This window comes from Nothoprocta perdicaria, unplaced genomic scaffold, assembly GCF_003342845.1.
Source record: "Nothoprocta perdicaria isolate Ctin4 unplaced genomic scaffold, notPer1 scaffold_3, whole genome shotgun sequence".
Lineage (NCBI taxonomy): Eukaryota > Metazoa > Chordata > Aves > Tinamiformes > Tinamidae > Nothoprocta > Nothoprocta perdicaria.
The window spans coordinates 469,987-485,716 of NW_020455532.1; positions in this window are offsets into that span (position 1 = coordinate 469,987).

The window sequence follows — 15,730 nt, forward strand, 5'->3', positions numbered from 1 at the left end:
AGCAGCGCTCACCTCAAGCTTATTCTGACATCCGTGAGGCGCGCGCGGCACGCGGAGGCGCCGACACGGACGGAGCCGTTGCTCGGGGAATAGTCCTGCAGCAGAACCAGGGCGCTGCAGTTGAGCCTCGCGGCGGCAGCGACCACGCCGGGCACCAGGACACTTCCACTGCGGAGACACAGGCAGCCGGCATCCCCGCCGTGCCCCGGCACCGTCCAGGCTCAGCCCACCTCCCTCCAGCAGCACTGCCCTGCGCAGCGTCTGCTCCACGGACAAGCTCTGGGGAAGCCTCACTTTCCAATAAAAAATAAGTGTGTGGTTGCACTGGATCCCGAGAAAATGATTTATTTTTATAGTTCCTTGCCAAAATACCAAAAAAAAAACCCACACTAATTTCCTCTCCCTGCTCTTGCCCATGCAGGTGCCTTCCTYATGCTTCCCTTATGTCAAAAGGGATCAGAACTGCACAGCCCTTGGCCAACACTCACCAAGTACCAAAGATACTCAGAATGGCAGAGAGGTACAGCTGGACCCCAGTGCCAGGGATGCACTCGGCCTTCATGGGAAGAACTGTAACATTCATGACATACAACCTGCAAAACRAGACCAGAAAGCACCGGCAGCAAAGATATCTAGGCTCAGCACGTCAGGGCTCTTTATTTGCTTTCACAAACATGAACAACAATGTACTGTTAAACACAGAGCAGCAGGAAGAACTGTCCCTAAACAGCTCGGGTGGAAAATGAAATGTAGAGAGGAGGAACAGCAGCGAGGCTAGCTTTTCAAGGCAGGCATCCAAGGCCACATCTATTCTTGTCAAACAACAGACATTTATCCAATAAAAGGCTTTTGGCTCTATTCTGCCTTGCCGTCCCTCTGCAGATAATCCCTTGTGGTCGGGGTCTCAGCTCGGCGTTGGCTGAGCCCTGTCTCCGGCTCAGTTAGCCCGGGGCTTCCGCAGGTGGATGGCACCGGCCACGCACGTCCCTCCTGCGCCAGCGCCGCTGCGCCAAGGCGCACGGTGCCGACGCACCTCGGAGGCCAACGAGGCCTCCAGACGCACGAGGATCATGCGGGAGCCCTCTCTGCCACTCACCTTCTGATAGCTATCGAATCCGCTTTTAATTCTGGGAATATGAATTTGCTCATCTCGGACTCAAAAAGGCTCCTGGTTGAAACTTCACAAGCTGTAAAGAAAAAGAGAAAACACTGCTATTAGACATGGTGTGCTGGATGGTGACCTCTGGCTGTATAGAAGAGCATTTAAGTTGTCATTTTTCCACCTCCCTTCTTACAGGAGATAACAGTCATAGGACACACTATCAAGGCACCGCGTTTACACTCTCAGTCACCTGAAGTGGCAAACAACAAAACTCCGTTATTCAGACATGCCAGGGTGGCTGAGGAAGCATCAAGCTCGCTTGCCTTCCTCCAGGTGAAGGGAGACAATTTTGGTTCTAATTCAAGCGGACTGCAGCTCAAAAATAGCTGCTGCTGGCGAGGTGGAGCGAGCGAGACCTTCACAGCTCTTCGGGACTACAGAGGAAAAGCATCTCCCAAGCAGACTTGCTCAGCTTCCTAAAAGAGCTGCTATTACCAAAAGAGCTGCTATTTCCAAGGGCTGAGAACTTTAATAGGAAGCATAAATAATCACGAGCAGAGCAGCAAGAATAGGGTCAGTGGGAGAYGACCAGCGGGCGCGCAGACGGCTGGGCTGAACCGGGAGGCTCCCCTTGCTCACCCTTCTCATAGGCCTCCCGGGAGAGGACGGCGCTGTCCGCCTTGGAGCCTCGCAAGGACACCAGCAGACCACACAGGACAAAGCCTAAAACTTTCAGCATCTTCGGTCTCAACAACCTGCCAAAGACACAGTCAGCACAAAGACCATTCTCCTACTGCCACTTTTCTTATGTGCAAAGCTTATAGTCACAAATCGCTAATAATTTAGACAAGACGCATACAGAGCTAGCCAGAGAAGTATACAGAAAGGCCCACAGGAACTTAAGATATTGTAATTCCACTTTTATTCTTTTTCTTCAAAATAATCCACCAACATAGGCTCTTTGAGAATCTGAAACTGCAGCTCCGAATTGCCTTGGTAACTATTTGAAGCACTCTTACGTGGCTCTATTTTCACTTGACACAAAATGCTTTGGGCACACAATGCTGCTTCAACGGGCTGGGAGCGCGGTCGCTCCCCCAGACAGCTCCCACAAAACGGAGCCCTGGCGATCGCCCCGACGTGGCAGCCGTCCAGCGCGCCGCGGGAAACGCGAGCGACAGCGCCGCAAAGCTCAGCCGGGCAAGCGCTTCATCACCGCTGGGACTCACCCCTCTCCAAAACACGAGACAAAGGGCCTTTTTGTACAAAATATTCATAGCAAATACATCTAGCGTCACAAAAAAAGCGGCAGGCACTCTGCCCTTGTGCTTTACTCACAGCTCCAGTGACCAGGGCAACGTGCCGAGTTTGGAGATGCTGAGTGATGAGCAGCCACCGAGCAGTCCCACRGCATGAGCGTCTGGGAATACAAGAGAGGCACCAAAACCTTGGGAAAAGCAGCAAGCAATGCGGGTAAATAAGCGCACCCTCTCCAAACCACAGCCCTCGKCAGGCTCAGCACTGACCCCATGCAGAGGGACCCTCGCTGGGCTGCACCGCAGGCCCCCCCAGCCCCAGCAGCAGAGCAGGGGTGCAGCGGCAGCCCCACGCTGCCTGCCTTCCCCTGCCATGCCCAATAAAGGGGCCCCCAAGCCATACTGGGCTCAGCGGAACGAAGGGCCCCGCTCCTGCGGGCGCCGCCAGCGAAGGACGAGCAGGTCCCGCTCCGCCAGCCGCCCGCCCAGCCCCGGCAGTAGCCGGCGCTGAAGGGAGCCCCCACTTAAATAGAGAGTGCGGTGCTCGAAACGCCCAGCCGGACACCGGGGGACAATAGCGCCCAGCGCAGGTCACACTAACCCGGGGCTGCGGCGGGAGTGTCAACACCCCGAGGTGCCGGTGCGGCAGCATGCAGGCATTCGTGTCAGCTGCAGCGGGTGCCAAAGCCCTCAATCAGGGGACACTCCTGCTCGCCCTGGCCTCGCTGGGAGCCCCTGTAGGAACCACGGGGCCAGGGCATCCGTGGCCCCGCTCCTCGGGCAGGCGCTGGGGCGGCGCAGCTCCTGCTCCTCCGGGGACTCAGCCTGCCCACGGGTGACACCGATTTGCTGCACCAATGGGGACAAACACCCCATTGCATTGAAAACGAGAGGGGAAAGGGCAATGAGCGGGGCCGCGCGCGGGGCAGAGCCCCCATGGCCATTCGGGGCGCGCGGCACAACGGGCAGGCGAGCAAACAGGGCGGCYAATTAGCGGTGACACAGGCGCCACGCTCCGCGCATCGCGCTCCCGCCGCGATGTTATCAGCAGCCTTTGTGCGGCACAAACAGGGCTGCTCCTGAACAATAGGACGCTTTAGAGCCACCACAGCAGCGCGGCCGAGCCGAGCCGAGCACACGTGTGCTGGGTGCCCGTCAGCCCTGCCGCGGGGCCGGGGAGACACCCCAACACGCGGGCATTTTCACCGAGATCCCTCGGCAAAATGTCAATACCGGTGTTGGTATCGGCGGCAAGCTGAGCGCTGCGGGACAGCACCGGGAGCCGTGGGACCAAGCGCGGGACCCACATGGGACCCGCGGGGCAGCTCCTCCACGCGGGGCTCGGCGGCCGCGGGGCGGCCCGCGTGGCAGGACACGCGCGGGGCCGCCGCGAAGGGCTCTCGTGCACAGCTCGGGCTGCCCCGAGCTCCCTTCCGTGCACACCCACGGCCACCGCTCGCTGCCCGAGCGCTTGGAGGGCTGCACGGYGACACAGCCGGGGCTTCCCAGAACGGCTGAGGTCGGAAGGGACCCCTCGAGATCACCCGGTCCAAGCSCCTGCTCCAGCAGGGACACACAGGGTGGCACCCAGGCTCCGCTTTCACTTCAGGGGCACCCGCTCCAAGCAGAGCTTCAGCGCGAGCCCCTGCCCCGAGGCGAGCAGGAGGGATGGAGCTTCCCCTCGCACAGGAGCGGGTGCAGGAGCGCAGGGCGCCCGGGGGACGGCGGCCCCGGAGCCCGGCAGCCTCGTGCAGGGCCGCGCCGCCACCGCAGCCCTTGTCAGGCCACCACCGAGCTYCCCGGTTCCGAGCCATTTCACAGGGACATTCTTGTAGAGAGGGATAATTACGAACTAATAAACTGCCAGGGCACACTGCATGGAACAAAGCATTGTTCCACGGCTCGCGTTTACCTCTGCGTTTAACATGTTACCTGCTGCAGGGCTCAGGCACAGATAAAAACACCATCAATTACTTGGTGAGAAGTAGATATGTCTTCTAATAAGTGTTTCGCCCATTACTGTAAACACAGAGAGGGAAGTTGAAACCCAGCCATCCTCTCCTCTCTCGGGATCCAAGAGGGAACTCCGGTTCCCAGCACGCAGCCCTCCGGACGCCGCAGCTCAGCCCCGCAGCACCGGGCTGCATGCCCACGTTGAGCACCACCGCCTCTCTCCTAAAATGCTGTTTCAGGCATTAAAAACAATCATGCAGCACATTTCTGCAGGCTTCAAGGTCCAAGTGCCCAGAGGAGGGGTTTTGAGCCTGTGTGGATGCTGCATTTGCACGTCAAGCCAGCGCGTCCCTGCGCAAACCCGCACGGCCAGGACCCTTCCMCTGCACTGACTTGCCCCTTGAGGTCTGATCTCGCAAGGGTTTGGCTCTATTCCACTGCCAAGGCCAGCGCTCTGGACAAAACCATGGCAAAAAGGCACCCTCAACACCGGCAGGGCCATGGGGGCCAGGAGCAGGGCTGCAAAGGAGATCTTCTGGCCACTCTTGAGTCTTTATCTTGTTCTTACATGACTGTCTTTGCAGCAATCCTGTGCCTGCCCTCAGCAGATCTCACTCCTGGACAAACACAAGAGTCTGCAACAGGTCTGCACTGTCATTGGCTTTGAGCAGCCTGCTCCGACAGTTCTCAGMGAGCTTTGTTGGCACTGCTGAAGTTTTTAAATAACTTTTCCAAGGATTTCAAGGCCTTCCCTTTCACAAGATTCTGGGAGGACAGCACACCCGCCTTGGGAAACGCAACCAAAAGCAGTGGTGGCTCCTTTCTACCAAGGCTCACATGAAYGCATCCTCTCTTGGGAGCAACCTGGTGCTGCTGGAGTCTCCAAAGACCTGCCCTGCCTGAACACTGAGCCTCGCCAGGTCGCTCGGGGCATCTTCTCACCACAACAGCTTGAGGCTAATGTGAGCATGCTGATTCTGCAGCATATTGACACGGACACAAATCTTGGGCTGTGTTTCCTGCCTTCATCATCCTAGGCTTGCTCTCTGGAAAGGACTAGAATTATTTCTAGGAACAAAACCCTTTTGGAGGGGTCAGCTGAGACTCGAGCATGGATTGAGCTAAGAACCAGGCATCCCCCCACACCTTCAAATAARAACATGCAGCGTATAATCAAATCCCATGTTAATTACAAAAGCACTCACAGTGACTAATAAAACACCAGCAGGAAGCTATCTGCTCAGATAAGACCATTCTGTCACAGGACCAAGGCCCCACACTGCAAAAGGCCATCCAATAATAATGGATGAAAATTCCTTATGATTGCACCTATGCATCTCCCTGACAGCCTCCGCAATCTGACATTGCAGTTACTGCTCCAAGTAATGATAAACCTGAGACTTTTTAAGCACACAATGTAAGATATGTTCTTCAAATGACCCTCCAAGAGCTCAAGAGCTCTGGAGGGACCAAGGATGAAACCCAACCATCTACAATTCGCTGAACAGATTAAATTAATTCATGAAGATCCTCACTGAGGACAAGCTCAACAATTTATGGAGGTTCTTGTCAGTTTAACCTTTACATCTTCTCCACTATCTAAATTATTTCTGTGGCAACTGTCACTGTGACATTAAGAAACTGCAGGAAACTGATCTGCCAGGAAAAGACTTCCATCCCTTCAGGGATGTGGACACCACTAATGGTAAACAACTTGTAGGGTTCAGCAGGTCATGGCCGCTATTAGACCAGAATCTACAGCTCTTGGGCACAACTCGGATCAGTTGAGCACAGTCTGGTTTGGGGATTCTCCTCAGGTAAAGTGGGATCCTGCTAGATGATATTTTCACATTCAGTGCAGAGAGTATTTTAGTTCAGTTTCTTTACATTATTCACCTCTTTCAGAAGGTGGAAGGGTGGAAGAACTTTTCTTCTTTTGAGACCAATGTGATGTCAGTGCTACTTCCAAAGTATCTCTGATATTATTTCAGAATTATTATTAAATTTCAGAATATTATGCAATGACTACCCACCTATCTAGGCAGGGACAATAATTTTGCATTTCCAGTATGCTGCCAAGAACCTACTGCAATATTTGGGAACAMAACACCGGATTTTCCGAAGCGGCCAAGCTACCTGAGGAATGCATCTCCTGGGGCTCCAGGATCGGSGAAGAGCTGCAGGCATCTCTGCACCTGCAGGGGGAAGGAATGTGGCCGCACTGGCAAAGACAACACGTGTGAACACTTAGGAACAACAGCAAACACCCGCCCCGGGGCAGGTGAGAGTGTCGGAATCGCTAATCCGCACTGAGCACGGCCTACACCAGGAAAATGAACACGGCAACTTTAGTATTAACACAAGTACAAGGTATTTTAACAGCTCAGTGCTCTGCAGTACTTGGCAATTAGATGCCAAAACTTTTTTTTTTTTTTTAAACCTTCTCCCCTCAAAACCATTCTTAACTTCTTTTGAGCTACAGCAATGCTCAGTGTCCCAGATCTAGGAAGAGACTTAATGTTTTTTCATTCCCGCCTACAGAGATGTGCTGTATCATATATCCCCTGGCAGCCTGGAAAATGAACAGCCTTAGCTCTTGCCACTGTGAATGGAAAAGGTAAGTAACTCACCTCTGTCTCACCCTGAGACTTCAGAAATACTCCTTTTCTCTGCAGCTTTATTCAGTCATCCGTCAGACTAAAATTCAGACCTTTTTTATTTAAAAGAACATTTCTTCATTACCTCCCAGTCTTTTGTCAGGGAACAAAACGGTCAACATATTCTGAACCACACAGACTATGTATATTCAGTGGTTTTATTTTTTGTCTCCAAATCTCACCTCAAGCCAATGACATTAGCCTATGCCATGTTCTATGCTATTACCGCTGGTACTTGAACCAGCTTGGATATTTATACTGCAGTTCAGTGCAGACAACGTGCTTTACTACTGAGCTTAAACCTTCTAAAGTCTGGCGTTTAGACTGGGCTCGACGGATACCTCTATACTATCAACTGAGAGAGGTACTCCATCCCTTTCAAAAACTGTGGTTTATGACAAGCAAGATTAATTGTTCTGGAGGAAACCTGCTCTATTGCTTATAGCAGACTGTGAATCGGCAGGGAGACCCTCGGAGGCATCTTCACGTCTTCCCCAAAGTGGAAACCATCACATCAAAAAACACTAAGACTCCACCACTAGACTATTTTCAGCACRGGGATCTCATTATTAGTCTAATACCTACCTAGCAAATGCAAGCAGAGTATTGCTTGGGCATATCAAACATCCACTCAAAAACAGCCCACGAATGTCCAAGCAAAGACATTTAGCCATTGGCATCTGCAGACAGGRCTTGGAATTGCACCCATCTTTTCAGTGCGTGGCTCAACCTGCCCACGATCCTCCTTTCCTTCCTAGTGATGAAGCAGAAACGCAGCCATCCTCAGAGCTGGCGACCAGGCTGGGTCAGGATTTTGCTCACGTTTCTGCAGGAAAGTTACCTGAAGAGAGAACACAGAGYGACTCGGGCATCATCTGCTCCCCCTCCTTCGTGACCAGCAGGTAGATGCAGAGCCCAACCTAAACCTCCAGCCCTTTGCACAGGTACTGCTGAGCCCCTCAGAACTTCCTGCTGGTTTGGTTCATTTTGCTTTTCCTGATGAGCTTTAGCAGCAGCTTGCAGGTTTTTAAGAGAACTGACACATCCTTGGCATGTTCACCTTCTTCTGCTGGTTAGGCTGCCTGAAAATGTCACAAGCATCATTACATGCCTAAAGCTCCCGCACCTCAAATCACACCCCTAGACTGTTTCAGCTCCGCTTTTATCTAACGCATATCCGGGATGCTTGAAAAACATGACAGCACTTTTGGGGGACAATATTTCTCTGAAGATGAAGCACAAAGGAGAGAATTTCTTAAAGACATTCTGCTGCAACTTTACTGAGACGTAAGGGCCAGAACCGGAGTCATGCTGCTAACCATAACAATGCAGAGAGGCAAGCAAGAAGCGAAGACTGCTTCTCCACTCCCGAAAGAAGCTGTTGCTCAGGGGCAGGATTCATGGAGAAGAACCCGTGCAACTGCAGGGACCACATTTTGCATCAGAGCTGCCTTTGCTCTGAMCCTTGCTGAATCACAGGTGCCTGCACAGAAGCACACCCCCAGCGTCCTTTAGCTCAAGCACTCTCCTCTCCTCTGGGCCRTTTCATGCAGTGAAGCAGATGGCAAATCTTTGCAATAGCAAAATCAGGAAGCAGAAGCACCCTTAGCACTGCAGGCATCACCGGAGATTTGCTACACAAGGACACCTCTCGATTCTCAGCAAACTTCTGACCGTGGAAATCAGTCACGTTTCCTTGTGGGAGCTTCCACTGACACTTCCTACCTTCCCCACCCACCACCACATCTGAGACCATTCCTGGCTCCAATATAAGTGCTAAGAGCAGAATCCCCCGTCAGAAGTGCTGGGAAAGTCAAAGCGCTTGTTTGGGGACGTGCCTGGAGGATGATGGAGCAGTTTGCAGGAGAGCCACCTGCTAAGGCTCCCGGGAGAACAGGACAGGGCAGCTCCCTCCTCCTGCYAGCAGCACGTGGGAGCAGCCAGATGCAGGGGCAAACGAATTACATGATTCCTAAATGTGGTTTGCTGGAATGGGAGGCTTGGGACAGTTGCAGAGGAGAAAACCAACAATGCCTTGGGGACACTGTTTTAGAAATAAGGGTGCCACTAAAGTGCACTGTGGACTGCAACACTATTCATGATCAGTCTTACAGAGTCTGTCCTCCTGCAAAGGGGTTGGGAAGTTTCCCTCTTCTCTCACCTTGTCCGCCCAGCTCTTTCACTCAATATTGTTGAAGCGTCACCTCAGTAAAGCTTCTTCCATTTCTGTGAAAATAAATATATGTTTAATATAAATACATGTTTAATATAAAATGCAAATAAATARCTCACCGGGAAGGATGTACATACGAAGAGGATCTTTACTGTACTGTACCAGGCACCAAGAATAGGCCGGCAGCTTATCAGAACGTTCCTGCCAGGAAGGGTTTCCAGACAAACATGATCCATCAAGCACAACCCTGCAAAATTGCGTTAATGAGCAATAACCACTGGGCACGGGGAGGGAATGGGAACCAGAAAGCAGAAAAATTCTAACGGCGTGAGCGTCGCTTCACTGGTCTGCAGGTTAGAGCCGAGCCTGCAGAGAGCAGAGCCTTTACCGGCGCTGCAGAGCAAACTTAGCAAAATCCCACCCCGGTATTAGCGCAGCACCGTTACTGCAGCCCAGCTCCAAACAGGCGATTAAGACATAAGTCTCCRTATTACTAATAAAACAGTGAGTGCCAGAAATAATAACTGGTATAAGCATGTATGATTTCAGCTACAAAATGGAAGGAAAAACACTTTTATGGCATCTTAYGAATAACAGTCATCTCTGGGGAACTATCAAGGCAGAAGATGCCTTTCTCTGAAGCAATCACTGCTGATCTATGAGCACAGGAGATACACAGCTGTGCACAAAGATCAGAGCACGTCCCTCGAAACGCACCCAGGCCCCAGGGAAGGCTGCGTGGGACAGACCCATGTCCAAAGGACATTCAGCAAGGAGGAGAATTCCYGGGTGGGTAAATAGCGCACGTGTGGGAAAATAACAAAACCAGAGAGAGCAGCAAGGGCAGCTACATCCATTTCGGGTGGAAAAACGGTTGCAGAAGGATTTGAGAGGCCGGAGACGGCCTCCAGCTGATGCAATGCTAATGCTGCCCTCCAGTGCCATGCTAATTCTGCAGCACGTTTCCCSGCGTGGAGCCACGGGATCCGGGCTGAGCCCCTCGCTCCCTCCCGAGGAACAGAGGGCAGGAGGACCCGAGCGCCGCAGCGGCCTCAGGAAACAGCCACAGAGGCAAGGAGCAGGAAAGGCAAGAGACAAACGGCACCAGGATCCAAGCTCATAAAAGCAGCACGCCAACAAGAGGTGCGGAGGGAAGGCTGGGATAAGGATGGAGCGGGAGCCCTTCCCACCAGGCAGGAAGGAAGGAAGGAAGGAACAGCCCTGCAGCCGCTGCAAGGTGGAAATACAGCCATTCCTCACACAAGCCCGACAACAGCCGCGGGACGAGGCTCCGGCAAGGAATRCAGGCAGTGATTTACAGCCTGAAAACAGAGGGTCCTAATAGGAAAATAACAGCTTGTCAGTGTAAGTAATGGTGCCTGCAGAGCCCTGCCAGCTCGCTTAGAGCAACCACTGTTGGGGAAAGCAATGACCAATTGGGGCAACGAGCCCTCCTGCTGTGAGGCAGGAAGGGTCCCTGCTTTGCTCTGGAACAGTCGGTCTGTCTGGTYTGGGGCCCGGCGGTTCCTGCGGGGCTGCAGGGGGCTCGGACACCACGAGCACCCCTCGTTCAGCAGCGCCCGGCAGCTGCAGCAGGCAGCACGGGCACCGAGAGGAGGAGGACACAGCAGCACGGGGGTCTGCTGGAGAACGGGGTGCAGGCAGGACCCCCGCACGCAAACAAGGGGCTGCAAAGGCCACCTGCACTTGAGGAAACTGCCTGGCCAGGAGAAGGCGGCTYGGAGAAGGGGAGCCCCTTTGGGCTGGGCTCTGCATCTGCTCGCGAGGAGCCATGCGCGAGGGATGGAGCCGAGGCACGAGCCTGACGTGAAGCACGACCYGGTTTGTTCAGCTGCTGCAAAGCACCTTTGGAAAGGAAACACGTGCATGCTTCCGTGTACAGATGAACAGCAGCAGATGGGCCCCTCGAACAACTCCAACAGCCTCTTGCACACCTCAAACGCCAAGTCCCAAGCGGCGAGGAAGTAGCCAAGGGTTTGCAAGCCACTCGCAGACTAAAAGTCCAGCATAGACAAAGCTTCAGTGCCAATAACACAAAAAATCTGCAGAGATGACCCAGGTTAATCCTGGCCTATAAATCCTTCCGTGGAAGGGCTACAGCCAAGCTCCAGCTCTTCGAAGCCCAACAGTACCATCTCGTGGCAACTCTCYTCTGCTGCAACCAGAAGCAGGAAAAAAGTCATTTAAGGCACTAAATCCCTATATTTTAAAAATGTCTGAAAACTTCCATGTACCGAGAGACTGCCAAAGCCTTTGGGCTTAGGGAACACAGGTTTGTCAGATCCACAGAACACCATCACTGAAGTTTACATAGTAGAAGAGGCAGACAGGCCCCCGTGGAAAATACTCCTTAAACATTGCACAATTTTGTTTAAGCTCATGCAACTGGACACAARAAAATAGAAAGTGTACAACACATTTACAGATTAATAAACTGGTCACAATTTATTGTGACATTATACAGATTAATGATGGTCACAAAAGACTGGACATTATCCTACCATCAGGACCCAAAAGGCAGGTTTGGAAGCGCAGGTGCCAGCAGCAGGTACTCTGGTCTCCTGGAGGCAGCAGTCARACATCTTGTGTCACTCCAGAACTGTTTGGACAGGAGAACCTGCAGGCGCGGAGAGCGACGATCTCCAGGCGGACACTCAGCTGACTCTGCTGGAGAGCAGAGCGTAACCCACACGGGCAAAACAGAGGAGAGACGTTACCAAGGCTGGGGGAAGCAGCGTACATGCATGCGTGATACAGCTGTAGATAAAGTCAGATGTCCCCCAGACTGACAGCAGATCAGTGTGTTTAGACAGGCACCAAGATGCTCAATGGCAACTGTGGGGCTCTCCACAGTACCCCCTTTGGCTCCCAGGGAGGGTGGACGGCTGCCAGGCTTCGTGCAGCGGGAGCGGAGAAAGGGGATGGAGAACACAGAGCTGCAACGGGAGGAGAGCAAGGGGAAGCGGCCCGCGGCTCCGGGCTGGCTCGGGGAGCTGCCAGCAGGGACCAGGACCTCCCTGCGGCTCCGCACGGGCACGGGGATGCYGCCGCGGGGCAGAGCGGTGCTCTGCAGGACAGCATTCCCTGCCCTTTTCCAGAGAAACGGATCCAATTCCCAATTGTTCTCCTGCTCTGGAGTAGCTGCCCTTGCACAGCCTAAAACTGTGTTCAGGAACTTTCTTAAAYAGTTCTTTAACTTGTAATTAAAGTAAGCCTCTTCCATATATTCTCCATAACTCACACTTCCCAGAACCCACGTGTGGTGCCAGCAGGTTTTACTCGGAGGAAAGGAAATGTTAAAGACCAGCAATGCTACTTGATACTACTGTGCAACGGAGAGTTTATAGCACAGAGACAGAGAGACCTGTCTTACCAGCGTYTGTGCAAGTTGTTTAATGGAAATTAAGCAAGCATCATGGCTCTTATCAGTTGCTGAGCAGGAGGCAACAAGGCTGAGCTGAGGAATGAGCTTTATCTGGTGGCACCAGTTCCCAAGGAGAGCCTGGAACAGAGGAAGGATTGCACTTAATGACACTCTGGTGTCAGCCTCAATGTGCTTCGTTGCAATGTGCTCCTGTGGGCTGGCCACAGAAGATGGAGAAGAGAAACACGGAGAGGAACACAACAGAAAGCAGAGCAGGGCAGGCGCTGCRTGCGCCTGCAGAGCAGGGCCTCAGCATAAACAGAAGGCCAGGAGTGCAGAATTGGCTCCGAATAAAGGTCAGGAGAATGCCGTAACTCCAGCGAGAGGAGCCGCGCGCCCTCCAAGGGATTGCTCTGGCTGCAGCCCGGTATGCAGAGGTTGCTGCGAAGATGCATTAGCCATTTGGGGCAGCTGAGCCCGGCGCGCAGCAGAAGGRGCAGGGAAGGATCCTACCAAAGCGGTTCCTGTTTGGGAGCCGTTCCCAGGCACGCAGACAGCYGGGGCGCTCACGGCCTCCGCTCCCGTGGCCCCAAAGGGACGGCAGCAGCACCAGCTGTGTTCCCCATTTTGGTAGAGGAAGGGGGTAGACAAGAGAGATATATAAATATATATAATATATATAAAGAGGCTATATAAATATAAAAGAGGCTATATATACATATATACGATAGATATATTTAAAGATGCTATATAAAGGGATAGAAATGTGTGTAGTATGCGGGGCACAGGGAGCTGAAAGCAATTCCCCAAAAGCATCAGACACGCAGACCATTTGGACTGCCACACGTTCGATTTGCAAAGCCCTGCTGTAAATAAGTCACTTGTCCCTTCGGAGAAGCATCTTGCCCATAACTCAAGGCTGTGATGCAGCTGTCCAGCTCAGCCAGGCACGAGATCCTGTCACATTTGTCGCGACTGACAYTGGAGAGCTCCCTGCCATGTCTGCAGGGAGAGATCGTGCGAGCTGCAGGCGTGCTGACAGCACCCTGCTTTTGCACAGACACGACCGTGCTTAACCTCGGCTGCAGACACCCGTTCTGACAGCGATGCCCAGGCAGGCACAGCTCTGAACATGCTGACACGAGGCTCAAACACAGCATCACAAGGCAGCTCACAACACAGGTCGGTTCCCTTGGACTTCAGGGGTTAGGGCTCCATGTCCAGCTCCAGAACAGGGAGCAGCGTGGCTAAGTACTTCCCAGGAGCGTGATCAGGAGGTGCCGTCCTCAGCAAGCGGCTCCCACACCCATGTCTCAACGTGGTCCTTGATCAGCCGGGCCAAGCTGTGCAGAAGAGGCAGACGGTTGTYCCCAGAGCTCCAGCAAAAGAGGAGCCACCCCCTGCCACTCCTGGAGCTTCACTGTCCCTCCAAGCAACACATGGGTTTCTCGTGCTTCTGTTCCGGGGCGAGCTCAGCACCAAGAGAGTTGCAACTCGAGTATTTTTTATCCACGATAGCAACAAAAAAATCAAGRAAAACCCCACAAATATTAGTTTGAAGATCACTAATGCCAAGATGAAGAAAAGCAGGATTCAAGGGTCTGACTGCACCTCTCCAGCACTCAAGGCCAATTCGTTACTCTGTGCTCAGTCTAGAACAGTGATTTGCATGCAGTAATTTGAGTTGAGACCAGATGTTTCGGTTTAAACAGACTCTCCAGGGAAATTAATGAGAAGTTTTCCTTGGGTGAAAAATTGTTTTCCCTCCTATACTTCCTAAAAACGTTTCGGGGAAAAGTAGTGGCAACACAGAAGGAAAGTATTTCTCAGGCACATCTTCAACCCCAAATTCACAGCCCCTTCTTCCAACCTGCTTCATTCTTCAGGGTGAGGGAGAACAGAGCCACCCCCCACTGAAATGGACTTAGGAAAAGGTGACAAAAGGTGACAARAAGTGACAAAAGGCCCAACCTTCCTTTCCAGAGCTGCCAGTAACTGCCCGGGGCGTCAGTGCCGTGGGGATCTGCAGACACCGGCACCAGGCAGGCGCCCCAGGCGCAGGGAGGGCGGCACTGCGGCCACCCCAGAGTGCTGGGCAGGGAAGGGCCGGGAGCTCCCTGACAGGGACACCCCGAGGGGCCGACCGGAGAGGAGCCGAGAGCTTCCCTGCCCGCTCCATGGGCTGTGTCCTGATGGAGAGGGCAGAGSAGCCGCAGTGCATCCCGGCAGCAGAGGGGGATTCTTCCCTATTAACCATCAGGACACATCCCAGATGCTGCACATATCAAGCACCCACCTTCAAACCATCTCTGGCTCAGGAAAAGAAGAGTTTCCAAAGGCCATGGGACCCCGAAAGAAGGCAGTGAGGGCAGGAAAGGAACCAGCTCTTGTAGTCAGTCAAGACCTACCTCTRATGGGCCTTTCTCTCTTCCGCACCTTCCTAGACATTCGTGTACGAGTTTGGCCCTGCCTTTGATATTAGAGTAAAAAAACCCCGTTGTCTCATGAATAGCTGAAAGGTTATTCCATGATTTTGTGTCCTTTTCACCCTAGACAAAGTTAGGCTCTCCTCTTACAACCACAAAGACATAAGTCTCTTCCTCCAGCCTCACTGAAGTCTTCTCTCTAGGCTAGATTAACTTCAGTTCTTTTAATCTTCCTTAATAGGCCATGTTACCTCTGCAAACCCCCAAGCCATGAAGGAGAATAGCCATCATATCTTATGCCCTGGTTTGTTGCTATAACAGGCAATCTCCTAAATTGATGGTTTTACATACAATAGCAAAAGCAGACCGTCTAAACACAAAAGGAAACCTATTACAAGCAGTCATTTATCACCAATCTATTACCTTATAATAGACATTGTTCTTAAATTAGACACCAGTTTATTAAGCCAATTTCATTTGGAAGATGCTCGTGTTCTCTGTTTGATGTAAAACACACGCTTAAGTAGCAGGCATTTTTCATTGCGTCACAGGAGAACCATTTGAGTGGAAGGCAAACACAAGTACCTTTCAGGGCACGATYGCTCCTCAAAGATCTCTTACCCTGCGATTACTTTCCTGGGCATCCTGAAGCGCAGGTGTGATTTGCTGTTCTGCATGTTCCCTTGCTCCGGAATTCCTGCAGCACACAGGCCAGCTATTCTTCCTGCAAGGCAGACCGTGATTTCATTAGCGCAGTATCAAAGGGAGAGCAGAATTA